General features: G+C 36.8%; 1 protein-coding gene and 1 non-coding gene across 2 annotated transcripts in view; one reads left to right on the top strand and one right to left on the bottom strand.

The window, feature by feature from the left end:
* HPSE2 (heparanase 2 (inactive)) overlaps positions 1–15,601 on the bottom strand; it is a 678,034-nt gene that overhangs the window by 570,805 nt on the left and 91,628 nt on the right. The gene's annotated exons all lie outside the window — the stretch shown is intronic.
* Positions 6,435–6,564, top strand: LOC118912940 (small nucleolar RNA SNORA17). The gene has a single exon (XR_005025011.1). It is a non-coding gene; the product is annotated as a small nucleolar RNA SNORA17 (small nucleolar RNA).

A 15,601-nucleotide genomic window follows, 5' to 3' on the forward strand; every position in this document is an offset into this window, starting at 1 on the left:
TTTAAAATGAGGAACATGAGGTCCAGAGAAATGGAGTAATTTGTCCAAATGTGTGTATTGGGGTTAAAACAGAGGCCCAAGATTATGTCCCAGCACCACCATTTGCCAGACTGGGACTAGAAGCATGTCTGCTGGTAACCTACATCATCTCCAAGCAAGAGAAAACTACAATGACAAGAGCTGAAAGCTGTTTCTGCTTCATGCATCTCTTTTTCTCATCCAAACACTTGCATATTACCTTCTCACCTTGAATTCCTTCTGTGATACCCATCATACTAACTCATAAACCCATTTATTCATTAAGACTTTCCTGATTGGATAGAGAGAATTGTAAGTAGCCAAAGAAAGTGAAAAATAAAAACTGGATGTGAGTGTAAGACGCTTAGAGATATTATCTTTGAAACTATTTTTATTAAAAGAAATGACTGGAATTTTATCCTGATATGGACTGAGATTGGACAAAACACTAAGAAATGTGAACTGCTTTCAGAGGAAAATCCAAATTCCTCAGTTTAGCATTCAATGGCCAGAGGTAGGTGCCAACTATCTTACCTCCACTATTACTACTCACTACACTCTACACTCCAAGCACACCACATACTTCACTGCTCCCCAATATCACATCAAGCACTTAGCTAGTCCTTTTTTAAGGCTTATCATTCCACCTGGAACACTGATCTCATTATCCTACCCTTACCTTCGTCACCAGTCAAAATAACTTTCACTTTCAAAGTGCATCACAGATGATCGTGGCTACTTGATGCCCTTCCAAAATAGCAGGCAAATTGGAACTTTCTCTTTCCCAGAATTTTACTTATGTCTATTACAGAACTTATCATATACTCTGTCTTCTGTGCATAATGTTGTATGTCTGCCCCCATCAATAGGTAATCAGTACCTGGATAGTGGGAACAGGATTTTCAGCCTAGAGTGTGGGCCCTGAAACTAGCCTAGAAGGAGTTACACAAAAAATGTTTCTTTAACTGAATTGAAGGTTTGGGGGGAAAGTAAAACATATCACAATGCTGATATGTTTAAGTATCAGCATTAAACAGCCTAAATATGGTAATACACAAGAGTACTTTCATCTGTACTCAATGAAGAGCTCAAATAATAACATTTTTTTAAACTTTTTATTAAGGTATTATTGATATACACTCTTATGAAGGTTTCACATGAAAAAACAGTGTGGTTACTACATTTACCCACATTATCCAGTCCCCACCCATACCCCAATGCAGTCACTGTCCATCAGTGTAGAAGATGCCACAGATAAACTGTTTGCCTTCTCTGGGATACACTGTTTTTCCCATGACACCCCACACCATGTGTACTAAACATAATACCCTCAATCCTCATCTCCCTCCCTCCCGACCCATCCTCCCACACCACTCCCGTTTGGTAACCATTAGTCCCTTCTTGGAGTCTGTGAGTCTACTGCTATTTTGTTCATTCAGGTTTGCTTCGTTGTTATACTCCACAAATGAGGGAAATCATTTGGTACTTCTCTTTCTCCACCTGGCTTATTTCACTGAGCATAATATCCTCCAGCTCTATCCATGTTGTTGCAAATGGTAGAATCTGTTTCTTTCTTATAGCTGAATAGTATTCCATTGTGTATATGTTCCACTTATTCTTTATGCATTCATCTACTGATAGACACTTGGGTTGCTTCCATATCTTGGCTATTGTAAATAGTGCTGCAGTAAACATAGGGATGCATATGTCTTGAGTCTGAGAAGTTGTAATCTTTGGGTAAATTCCAAGGAGTGGGATTCCCAGGTCAAATGGTATTTCCATTTCTGGTTTTTTGAGGAACCTCCATATTGCTTTCCACAATGGTTGAACTAGCTTACATTCCCACCAGCAGTGTAGAAGGGTTCCCCTTTCTCCGCATCCTCGCCAGCATTTGTTGTTCTTAGTCTTTTCAATGCTGGCTATCCTTACTGGTGTGAGGTGATATCTCATTTTGGTGTTAGTTTGCATTTCTCTGATGATTAGTGATGTGGAGCATCTTTTCATGTGTCTGTTGGCCATCTGAATTTCTTCTTTGGAGAACTGTCTCTTTATATCCACCACCCATTATTTAATCAGGTTATTTGTTTTTTGGGTGTTGAGGCCTGTGAGTTCTCTATATAGTTTGGATGTTAACCCCTTGTTGGATATGTCATTTACAAATATATTCTCCCATACTGTAGGATGCCTTTTTGTTCTGTTGATGGTGTCCTTTGCCATAGAGAAACTTTTCAGTTTGATGTAGTCCCATGTGTTCATTTTTGCTTTTGTTTCCCTTGCTTGAGGAGATGCATTCAAGAAAAAGTTGCACATGCTGATATTCAGGAAATTTTTGCCTATGTTGCCTTCTAAGAGTTTTATGGTTTCATGACTTACATTCAGGTCTTCAATCCATTTTGAGTCTACTTTTGTGTATGGGTTTAGACAATAATCCAGTTTCATTCTCTTGCATGTAGCTGTCCAGTTTTGCCAACACCATTGTTGAAGAGGCTATCATTTCTGCACTGTATGTCCATGGCTCCTTTATCATATATTAATTGACCATATATGGTTGGGTTTATATCAGGGTTCTCTAGTCTGTTTCACTGGTCTATGGGTCTGTTCTTATACCAGTACCAAATTGTCTTAATTACTGTAGCTTTGTAGTAGAGCTTGAAGTTGGGGAGCATAATCCCCCCGCTTTACTTTTCCTTCTCAGGATTGCTTTAGATATTCCAGGTCTTTTGTGGTTACATATGAATTTTAGAATGATTTTCTCTAGTTCGTTGAAGAATGCTGTTGGTATTTTGATAGGGATTCCACTGAATCTGTATATTGCTTTAGGCAGGATGGCCACTTTGACAATATTAATTCTTCCTAATCATTAGCACAGGATGTGTTTCCATTTATTGGTATCTTCTTTAATTTCTCTCATGACAGTCTTATAGTTTTCAGAGTATAGGTCTTTCACTTCCTTGGTTAGACTTATTCCTAGCTATTTTATTCTTTTTGATGCCACTGCGAATGGAATTGTTTTCCTGATTTCTCTTCCTTCCAGTTCATAGTTAGTGTATAAGAATGCAACAGATTTCTGTGTATTAATTTTGTATCCTGCAACTTTACTGAATTCAGATATTAGATCTAGTAATTTTGGAGTGGATTCTTCAGGGTTTTTATGTCATCTGCAAACAGGGACAGGTTAACATCCTCCCTGCCAATCTGGATGCCTTTTATTTCTTTGTGTTGCCTAATTGCCGTGGCTAGAACCTCCGGTACTATGTTGAATAGAAGTGGGGAGAGTGGGCATCCTTTTCTTATTCCTGATTTAAAGGAAAAGCTTTCAGCTTCTCGCTGTTAAGTATAATGTTGGCTGTGGGTTTGGCATATATGGTCTTTATTATGTTGAGGAATTTGCCCTCAATACCTATTTTGTTAAGAATTTTTATTATGAATAGATGTTGAATTTTGTCAAATGCTTTTTCAGCATCTATTGACATTATCATGCAGTTTTTGTCCATCTTTTTTTGATGTGGTGGATGATGTTGACAGATTTTCAAATGTTTTACCATTGTTGCATCCCTGGAATAAATCCTACTTGATCATGATGGATGATCATTTTTATGTATTTTTGAATCAGTTTGCTAATACTTTATTGAGTATTTTTGCATCTACGTTCATCAGGGATATTGGTCTGTAATTTCCTTTTTTTGTGGTGTCTTTGCCTGGTTTTGGTATTAGAGTGATGCTGGCCTCATAAAATGAGTTTGAAAGTATTCCCTCTTCTTCTACTCTTTGGAAAATTTTAAGGAGAATGAGTATTAGGTCTTCACTAAATGTTTGATAAAATTCAGCGGTGAAGCCATCTGGTCCAGGGGTTTTGTTCTTAGGTAGGTTTTTGATTATCAATTCAATTTTGTTGCTGTTAATTGAACTGTTCAGATTTTCTGTTTCTTTCTGGGTCAGCCTTGGAAGATTATATTTTTCTCCATTTCTTCTAGGTTATCCAGTTTGGTGGCATATAATTTTTCATAGTATTCTCTAATAATTGTTTGTATTTCTGTGGTGTCCATAGTGATTTTTCCTTTCTCATTTCTGATTCTGCTTATGTGTGTAGACTCTCCTTTTTTCTTGAAAAATCTGGCTAGGGGTTTCTCTATTTTGTTTATTTTCTTGAAGAACTAGCTCTTGCTTTCATTGATTCTTTCTACTGTATTATTCTTTTTGATTTTATTTATTTCTGCTCTAATTTTTAAGATGTCCCTCCTTCTATTTACTTTGGGCCTCATTTATTCTTCTTTTTCTAGTTTCGTTAATTATAAGTTTAAAGTGTTCATATGGGATGGTTCTTCTTTCCTGAGGTAGGCCTGTATTGCAATATACTTTTGTCTTAGCATGGCCTTCGTTGTGTCCCACAGATTTTGCAGTGTTGCATTATTGTTGTCATTCGTCTCCATATATTGCTTGATCTCTGTTTTTATTTGGTCATTGATCCATTGGTTATTTAAGAGCATGTTGTGAAGCCTCATGTGTTTGTGGGCTTTTTCATTATCTTTGCATAATTTATTTCTAGTTTCATACCTTTGTGGTCAGAGAAACTGGTTCATACAATTTCAATCCTTTTTAATTTATCGAGGCTCTTTTTGTGGCCTAGTATATGATCTATTCTTGAAAATGTTCCATGTGCACTTGAGAAGAATGTGTATTCTGCTGATTTTGGGTGTTGAGTTCTGAAGATGTCTGTTAGGTTCATCTGTTCAAATGTGTTGTTCAGTGCATCTGTCTCCTTACTTATTTTCTGTCTGATTGATCTGTCCTTCAGAGTGGGTGTAGTGATGAAGTCTCCTAGAATGAATGCACTGCATTCTATTTTCCCTTTTAATTCTCTTAGTATTTGTTTCACATATATAGGTGCTCCTGTGTTGGGCGCATAGATATTTATAATGGTTATACCTTCTTGTTGGATTAACCCCTTTATCATTATGTAATGTCCTTTGTCTCTTGTTACTTTCTTTGTTTTGAGGTCTATTTTGTCTGAAACAAGTACCGCAACTCCTGCTTTTTCTCCCTATTAGTTGCATGAAATATCTTTTTCCATCCCTTCACTTTTAGTCTGTGTATGTCTTTGGGTTTAAAGTGAGTCTCTTGTAGGCAGCATATAGATGGGTCTTGTTTTTGAATCCATTCAGCAACTCTATGTCTTTTGATTGGTGCTTTCGGTCCATTTACATTTAGGGTGATTATCAATAGGTATGTACTTACTACCATTGCAGGCTTTAGATTCGTGGTTACCAAAGGTTCAAGGTTAACTTCCTTACTATCTAAGAGTCTAACTTAACTCACTTAATACGCTATTACAAACACAATCTAAAAGTTCTTTTTTTCTCCTCCTTTTCTTCCTCCTCTATTCTTTATATATTAGATATTATATTCTGCACTCTTTTTCTATCCCTTGATTGACTTTGAGGGTAGTTGATTTAATTTTGCATTTGCTTAGTAATTAACTGTTCTACATTCTTTACAGTGGTTTCATTACCTCTGGTGACAGGTATTAAACCTTAGCACCACCTCCATCTATAGCAATCCCTCCAGAAAATACACTGTAGAGACAGTTTGACGGGGGTAAATTCTCAGCTTTTGCTTATCTGGAAATTGTTTAATCCCACCTTCAAATTTAAATGATAATCTTGCCAGATAAAGTATTCTTGGTTCGAGGCCCTTCTGCTTCATTGCATTGAATACATCATGCCACTCCCTTCTGGCCTGTAAGGTTTCTGCTGAGAAGTCGGATGTTGGTCTGATGGGCTTTCCTTTGTATGTGATCTTATTTCTGCCTCTGGCTGCTTTTAATAGTCTGTCCTTATCCTTGATCTTTCCCATTATTACTATGTGTCTTGGTGTTGTCTTCCTTGGGTCCCTTGTGTTGGGAGATCTGTGGATCTCCATGGCCTGGGAGACTATCTCCTTCCCCAGATTGGAGAAGTTTTCAGCAACTACCTCCTCAAAGACACTTTCTATCCCTTTCTCTCTCTCTTCTTCTTCTGGTATCCCTATAATGCAAATATTGTTCCGCTTGGATTGGTCACACAGTTCTCTCAATATTCTTTCAGTCTTAGAGATCCTTTTTCCTCTCTGTACCTCAGCTTCTTTGTGCTCCTCTTCTCTAATTTCTATTTCATTTATTATCTCCTCCACCATATCTAATCTGCTTTTAATACCCTCCATTGTGCTCTTCAATGATTGGGTCTCTAACTGGATTTCATTCCTGAGTTCATGAATATTTTTCTGTCCCTCCATGAGCATGTTAATGATTTTTATTTTGAAATCCCTTTCAGCAAGATTCGTGAGGTCAATTTCATTTGAAACTTTCTCAGGTGTTGCATTCATAATTTTACTTTGAACCAGGTTTCTTTGGCATTTCATATTTGTATACAGCACCCTTTAGTGCCCAGAAGCTCTACTCTCTGGAGCTGCTCAGCCCCTGAAGCATTGTTGGGTGTCACAGGGGAGTGGTATTGGTCCCTGCAGGGAGGAAAGAGCTGTTTCTTGCTTCCTGGCTGCTATGCCTACCTCCACTGCCAGAACCAGTGGGCCGAGCACACAGGTATAAGCTTCTATGCTTTGCATTTGTAGTTGCTGTAGACAGATCTTCCCTCTGGCTGGCCTAATGCCAGAGTAGGGTTTGCTGGTTTGTGAGCCAGGTGGGGCTGGCTGGGAAAAAGGTGCAGTAGGCTGCATATCACGGAGGGGGTCTTTGAGCTGTGTAGCCAGCCAGGGAACTGGAGTGCCTGAAGACTGAGAAAGTTCCCAACTTGCTGGGCAGAGTGCACCCAGATAATTTCGTCTACCTGTCTTTTCTCCTGAGCAGTGAGCTCAGTGCAATCCTTGCCTCTTTAGCAGCCCTCTTGCTGTTAGGAAGTCTCTCAGACTGCCAGTCTTTCTTTTGTCCCAGAGCAGCTGGATATGGATCCCTGCTTCCCACAAGTGGCTGGAATCTCAGTCTCTCTAGGAATTCTGCCTGTCTTAGCTTTCCAACCCCCTAATCATGAGAGTACCATGAAAGCACCATAAAATGTAGGTTTGTGCTCCCAGAGGAGATCTCCAGAGTTAGGTATTCAGCAGTCCCAGGCCTCCACTCCCTCCCTGCTCCATTTCTCTTCCTCCCACTGGTGAGCTGGGGTGGGGAAAGGGTATGGGTCCTGCTGGGCCACAGCTTTGGTATGTTATCCTGTTCCATGAGGTTGATTCTTTTCTCCAGGTGTATGCGGTTTGGCACTGCCCTCTTTCCTGTTGCTGTTTCAGGATTAGTTGTATTAATTATATTTTCTTATTACATGCGGTTTTAGGTGGAAGCCTCTGTCTCACCTCTCATGCCACCATCTTTAATCCTCTGTCTCAAATGATAACTTTTGTATATATTGGAATCAGAATTCCTTCTTAAATTTTCTTTTCTATTTTCTTTAAATTAAGATATCATTGATATACAATTTTATGAAGGTTTCACATGAGCAACATTGTAGTTTCAACATTCACCCATATTATCAAGTCCCCACCCCCACCCATTGCAATCACTGTCCATCAGCATAGTAAGATGCTATAGAGTCATTACTAGTCTTCTCCACCCTATACTGCCTTCCCCATGACCTACCCATATTGTGTGTGCTAATTATAATACCCCTTAATCGCCTTCTCCCTTCCTCCCCACCCACACTCCTCAACCTCTTCCCTTTGGTAACTGCTAGTCCCTTCTTGGAGTCTGTGAGTGTACTGCTGTTTTGTTTCTTCAGTTTTGCTTTGTTGTTATACTCCACAAATGAGTGAAATCATTTGGTACTTGTCTTTCTCTGCCTGGCTTATTTCACTGGAGCATAATGAGCCTCTAGCTCCATCCATGTTGTTGCAAATGGTAGGATTTTTTTTCTTCTTATGGCTGAGTAATATTCCATTGTGTATATGTACCACATCTTCTTTATAGATTCATCTACTGATGGACACTTAGGTTGTTTCCATTTCTCAGCTATTGTAAATAGTGCTATGATAAACATAGGGGTGCATATGTCTTTTTCAAACTGGGATGCTGCATTCTTAGGGTAAATTCCTAGGAGTGGAATTCCTGGGTCAAATGGTATTTCTATTTTTAGTTTTTTGAGGAACCTCCATACTGCTTTCTACAACGTTTAAACTAATATACATTCCCACCAACAGTGTAGAAGGGTTCGCCTTTCTCTGCATCCTCACCAGCATTTGTTGTTCCTAGTCTTTTCTATGTTGGCCATCCTAACTGGTGTGAGGTGATATCTCATTGTGGTTTTAATTTGCATTTCCCTGATAATTAGCGATGTGAAGCATCTTTTCATGTGCCTGTTGGCCATCTGAATTTCTTCCTTGGAGAAGTGTCTGTTCAGATCCTCTGCCCATTTTTTAATCAGGTCATTTGTTTTTTGGGTGTTGAGGCATGTGAGCTCTTTATATATTTTGGATGTTAACCCCTTGTCAGATCAGTCATATATGAATATATCCTCCCGTACTGTAGGATGCCTCCTTTTTGTTCTGCTGATGGTGTCCTTTCCTGTACAGAAGTTTTTAGTTTGCTGTAGTCCCATTTTCTCATTTTTGTTTTTGTTTCCCTTACCTGAGGAGATGTGTTAAGGAAAAAGTTGCTCATGTTTATATTCAAGAGATTTTTGCCTGTTTTCTTTTGAATTAGTATTCTTAAAGAAAGCAAATTATACTGATCTTATCTTTCAAAGAACAAATGCATTTTCCATATTTTTTTACAGTCACAAAATGAAGACTCCCTTCTATTTACTATCATGCAAAAAAAAGTTGGGAGGACCATTCTCTCCTTCTGAGAATTGTCAATCGCTTGAACTCTATCTAACTCCCAAATTAGAAAATCACGCAGAGTATATCATTTCCTCATTTTTTGAGTCCAAGATTCCTAGCAGTTCTCAAACTCTAGACACCTTCATTGTGGAAAATGCATCCACCAGTGGATGAAACATAGCACTTGTTTGGAGAATATTTGGTTTTCTCTGTATTACTCCAAGTCTGAAGTTACAGAACAAGAGTGAATGTGGAATGTTAGGGTTTAGATTTTTAACTTCACTGTATGTGAAAGCAAAGGATGAAAACTTCACTAGAGTCATATCTTGAATATTTGAAAAATCATGTGTATTCTTGAAAACACATTTGCAAATCATAAATGCTTATAAACTTAAACAGTAATGAGTATGGGCCTTATTTTACATCCCTAGGCCATCTCAATCCATCAGTATTGACATTACCACAGAAAAACTTCCCTTTCATGGTTAGTAGCTTGTCCCTCTCAGCAGATCTGTGATACTTTCTGGCATCCCACAGACGGAATTATTTAATTTAATTTCTAAGGGCCAGATCCTGCCCCTGGATACATGTGAACAGTAAGTACTGACGTCAATGGAAATTTTGGGTGTGCGTCTGAGGGCAGACTATGGTCCTCTGCATATTCCTAACAAGTCAACTGCTGAAATTCTCTTTGCTGAGACTGGTTTGATTTTGGCTCCCATTCTCTTAAATGTACACACAGTACCAGAAATATGCATGAAGGCTGTGATCAAATGAAGTGCTTCACAGCCCAGTGGGATCCTGTGCGGCCTTTTGACCTAAGGCAAGAATAGATTTTAAATCCTCTATGTTCCCCAGCCTGCTATTGCCCTGATGACCAGCCCAGAGGAATATTTTTCACTCCCAGATCCACCTCCTAGTTAAAGAGAAAATAAAACTGAGAGTCCAATTAATGCTGATAATGTCAAAAACAATTGTTAGAGTGTTAGAAAGCTGTATTCAATTCTAAAACAATTTGACTGTCTTTAGCCACTAAACTGGATTTTTTTCTTGTTTTCATTTATTTTTCACTGAATTGAACTGGAAACACTAATAATTCCAGGACATTTATGAACTTGCATACACATGGAGGCAATCTGGTCAAGTGGTAATTTGGAACTACCTAGAAGCTTGAGCCTCAGCCTACACTCCTCACTCTTCCTTACCTTATCTCCACCCCACCTTCTCCACACATACACACACATACACACGTATATTCAGTCACCAAAACCTCTCAGTTCTATCTCTTTAATAACTCTTGAGTCTCACTTTTTCTTCAGCTCTACTATATTTAACCCTGTTCATTTTTTCCCCAGACAATTGCAATAGTCTCGTTGTTCTGATCTCCTGTCCCCCAACTTGAATACTAGCCATTCTCTACACAGGTGGCAGAATGATATTTTTAAACTGCAAATCTAAGAATAATCCTCTCGATACATTCCAATAGCTTTCCATGGGCTTCAGGCAATACTAACCTGAACTGTCCCAAAACTGCAAATTCAGTCAAGTTATCGAGATGCCTCTACCAAGCCCCTCCATTAAACTCAATAAGATTTAGAAACTTGGAATTAAACTCTGATTTCTTCACAATTTTTTAAGTTCCAGACTTAAACAAAAACTGCTGAGTGATTATAATAAACATATTACTTGGTAGAAGGGGCTCGGTGCACGATAACTTTTGAAAAAGCTAAAGTATACACAATGTTACTTCAGTTAAAAAAATTGCTAAGGGAAAGACATATCTTTTATCCACAAGAAGTGTTTTTGTGATTGTGCAAGCTTTGATTAACTCATCTGAAGACTAGGAGTTCACAGCAAGAACTAAGTATCAAAACTTGACTGAACTTTGGCATTTATTATCAAAATCAACTTGTAAATAATTTATTTTAAAAATTCTTAATGTGAAGATGCCAATCCCAAACCCTATTTATGACAATTCATTTCTGAATTGCAGTTCAACAAAATATTTATTAAATGCTTACTTTGCACACACTGAATTTTCAAAGAGGAATAAGATATTTTGTGGCAATTCTTAACTAGATTATTAAAACCCAACTCAGAATGCTCCAATGCTTTCTGATTATTTTAGGATCATTATTCTAACTTAAAAAACTCCCAAGACCATAAATCATCTGTCCCCTCCCATCCCTTACCTCCTGAACCTCCCTTCTCATCAAGTCTCTGAACACATCTCCCTATTACACTCCCTTTGCTCACACCTCTCCAGCCACAGTGGGCTCCTGGCTGCCCCTGGAACACACAGGCATGCTCATGACTCAAGATCTTTGCCCACGATACACCATCAGCCTGGAACGCTCTTCCTCTATTACCTATATGACTAGCTCCCCAACTATTTTCAATCTCCCTTAAATGTCACTTTCCCAATGAGTTTTTCCCTCAACACCCTACTTAAAATGGAAAACTCCTAGCTCCTTTTCTCCAGAGCACTTACTACCATCTAACAGAGAACATATTTTATTCAGTTAGCCTGTTTTCTCTTCCTTTCTAAAATGGCCACTGTTAGATTCTGCAGCAGTGAAAACAGTGCCTGCCACATACTAAGTCCCCAATAAATATGTTTTGAATGAATGAGGGAATTTGCTCAAGAAGAACCTGGAACATTTGGAAAGTTCTACTGCAACAAGATTTCCCCAAAGCAGGAAATCATTATCAGAGTACTCTCCTTTCAAAAGTATAAATTTAAATTATCTATAAATGCTAAATAAACTCTAAGTGTACATGCTTAAATGAGAAATACATAAAGCAATAAATAGATGAATGGGGAGGAAAAAATATTTCAAGGAATTTAATATGATCAACTATGTAAAAATATTAATAAATTTTCTAAAAATCATTCTTTCATCTGTACATTATTATTATATTTTATACCATTATTATTATGATAGTTTTATATAGGTTGGAGCTCAATTTTTTCAAAGTGCAATCAAAGATCTGTGTGCATCAAAAACATGTGAAGTACTTATTGGTAAAATTGGAATTTCCTGCCTCCATTCAAGAGTTCTGGGGCTGTTGCTTGTAAATCTGCATTTTCTAACAAGTTCTCATGCTTACTTGAGTTTGAGAACTATTGCTGTAGCCCGTCAGTCCATAAAACCCACTGCAGCCAACTGTGTTTCAGCCTCCCTCCCACAAAACTCTGAGTCCCAATAATCTTAATTCAAACACTTGGATTTTACCTTAACCAGGGATAAAAGAAAGAAAAAAAAAACCTGTGTTTTCTTTCTTTGATGGTAATAAGCCTTCATATATGTTATTTACAGACCAACACTTCTATTAGTGACAAAAACATTCCTTTTAAACTATTAGTCCTTAGCAGCTTCTTGTAATATCACTCAGTAAAATTAGAAAATAAAAAGTTCTTAAATATCCTAACCTTAAAAAATAAATAATTAATTAAAATATCCTAAATTATTTCATGTACTCAGTGATACAGAGCTGTAACTCAACTTATTAAGCTCCTATTATGCAGCACAGAGAATCACAGTAACTACCTCATTTAAGTTGAACCTTATGAAATAAGGGTAAATAACTTTGTTATTTGTCCAAAGTCACTTGCTACCTGCAGAACAAAAACTGAACCTAGGACTCCAGACTCTTAAGTTCATGATTATTTCTAGAACACTCACACCTTCAGCGATCTATAAATAACAGAGTTCTTTAAAGTCAGAGCCATTACTTGCTATGATTTTGGCCCAATTCTGTTTCCTTAGAAAGTGGAGTTACTCTGATTTCAAAAAAAATGAAGGGGACAAAGTCTCCTACACTTGTTCCATTTGGCATTCTGTGCTCCATTCCCTATTGTGACGTTTCTTGATAGCTCTGCCAGCATATTCTTCCGCCTCAGATGCACTCCTTTATTGGGGTATGAATGTAATCACTATGTCCCCTAACTCAAATGTTCTTGATGTTGCAGTTTTGCGACATCATTTTTTTTTCTGGTCCTTTTGCCATATTATCTGTCAATAAAGGACATGTTACTTTGTTCATTAACTTAAAACAAAATTCACTATGGCTTTTTACTTCTCTATGAGCTTTCCTTTTAAAGTTCTTTAACTCAAAAGTTGCTCTCATCTTTGTTACGTGAGTGAGCACAAATGCTAATCCTACTGTTTCCAAACATATCTTTTTACATAGTGTTTTTGAAAGTATACTCTGCAGATAATCCCAGTCTCAAGACATGCAAAGGAAGTGGAGAGAGAGTTATTTGGTACATAGACATACACAACTGGCATTGCAGTTTTTATGTATTAGCATGGTTAAGTTTGCTTTGTCTCATTCATTACTTTTTGACCTAACATTCACTTTTCCTGTTATTTCTACTGTGACTCCGAATTTTTTTGGTATTTGCCTAGTGTACTTTTATAAACAGCTTTATTGAGATATAATTCACAACCGTACAATTCACCCATTTAAACTGTACAATTCAATGGTTTTTATTATATTCATAGTATTGTGCAACCATCACCACATTCAATTTTAGAACATTTCATCATCCCAAACAGAAACTCTGTGCTTATTAGCAGTAACTCCCCGTTTTGCCCAAGCCTCAAGCCCTAGGAAATCCACTTTCTGTCTATTGATTTGACTATTCTTAACTTTTCATATAAATGGAATCACACAACAGTGTGTCCTTTTGTGACTAGCTTAGCATGTTTTCAAGGTTCATCCATGTTGAATCAATGCATTTAGCAATACATACTACAACATTTTTTTGACTGCCAAATCATACTCCATTGTAATGGATATACTACATTTGGTTTATCCATTCATCAGTTGATGGGCATTTGGGCTGTTTCTAATTTTTGGCTATTCTTACTAATGCAGCTATGAATATTTGTGTAGACATCCTAGCATACTTTTTGCATGCTTTTATTTTCAATCTTTCTGAATCACATTTTAAAGTTCTTTTTCTTGTATATAACACAGTATGGTTTTGTGTTATGATGCAGTCTGAAAACGTTTTTTTACTGGATGAGTGAAGTCCTACCCAAAAACACAAAGAAGAAAATTAAAGTCACCCATAATGAATGATTCATAAGTAAATTTATAAGTTTATATGTATAAATTTATATATTGTCTTCAAATCTTCATAAAATTACATATTTTGAAACAAAACTGAGACGACTCAATTGATTTTGCATATGGTGTTTTTTCCATATATAATTTTCCTTTTCAAAAAAAAAAGCCCAAGAATTTAATATCTTCATAACATTTTATTTAATAATTCTATAATAGTACATAATTTTAAAATTTGATTTTTCTTTTATCTAACATCTATATTTTGTCAACAATGAAAATAATACCATAACTAAAATGTACTGAGTACTCACTACATGTCCGACACTTTTCAAAGTGGTTTACTTATTTAGTTCTCACAACAATCTCATGGGGTTTTGTTGCCTGTTTTAGCAATGAAAAAATGACATTAGGATTGTTAAATAACTTTCCAATTGAAACTAAGAATGTCCTTACTATGTGGTCCCCTTCTGTATTACCAGTTCATCCTTCTATATAGTCCTTCTATATAGTCCAGATTTATAATCTTTGTGTATCTCCTCTGGGTTAACTGATCAAACTTTTGCATTTGGGGGCAATCCATGCTGTAAGATGCTGAAATATTTTCCAAGAATTATGTTTTCTCTAAATTGTAGAACTTGGAATAAAATGCTTTTATTTCCCACAGGGGAAAAAAAAAGTATCCCTCCTTGTAGTAAAGAATATTATATTTCCTGAATGCCTAACAAAGCTAATAAGCAAAGCCTCTTTTACACTGTAAGAGGCATTTGGTTATTTCAATAATACTAGGAAACTTCATGTCCTTAATATGTTTTTAGGTTTCTTTAAAAATTCTGAAAAATAACTGATCTGTTCCAATTAGTTCTACAATTTTCTTTTTTGTAGTTAACTCTAGCATTCTCTTCTCACAATCTAATTATCTCCATTAACAAAATAAAAAATAAGTCAAAAAATTTTACTTTGTTACAGGTTATAAACTTTTTATAGTGCCAAGTACTTCACAATAATAATCTTTGTAAACTACTTCCTAAACATACCATAGTTAACACCTAGGGATATACCTATATTATAACACTGTCTCATAATTAAGTAGGGTTTTATAATCTGCAAAGTACTTCTATGTACCTTAGTTCATTTAATCTTGAAAACAATCCTATGAGCTAGCAAGACAGAAAACATTATCCTCATTTTACAGATAAGAAAATGGGTTCACAGGAATTAAGTGGCATGTCCTAAATCAAAATGCTAGTATAAGTAGAAAAACTAGGACCAAGCCCCCAGTGTTCTGCTTTTCCAAAACTGAACTGATAAAATAGAAGGGGATCACATAGTAAGGACATTCTTAGTTTCAAGATAGGAAAAGTCGCTGTCTCCCCATAAAGTTGTCAAGACTCTGAAAGTGGGCAGGGGGTGGGGAACTTCTATGGCTATAACTTGCTGTTGGGGGTTCTATTCCTCCCACCAAGCCTGTCTTTCTTAGAGGTCTGTCTTTTCCATTTCCAAATTTAATCCAGTCTTAGCCTTTCATCATTAAATTCTGACACAAGATACTAGTGAGTGAAAAACACACAACTCATATTTTAAGAGGGCCTATATACTTTGCAAATATGCTGAATTTCAATTCCAATGCTATTTATCTTTCCTCTCACAAAGCTTGTATCTCTATTATTATGATTTCCTTAATATGATATAGTAACACTGAGTGTTT

Source organism: Manis pentadactyla, chromosome 8, assembly GCF_030020395.1.
Source record: "Manis pentadactyla isolate mManPen7 chromosome 8, mManPen7.hap1, whole genome shotgun sequence".
NCBI classification, from domain to species: Eukaryota; Metazoa; Chordata; class Mammalia; order Pholidota; family Manidae; genus Manis; species Manis pentadactyla.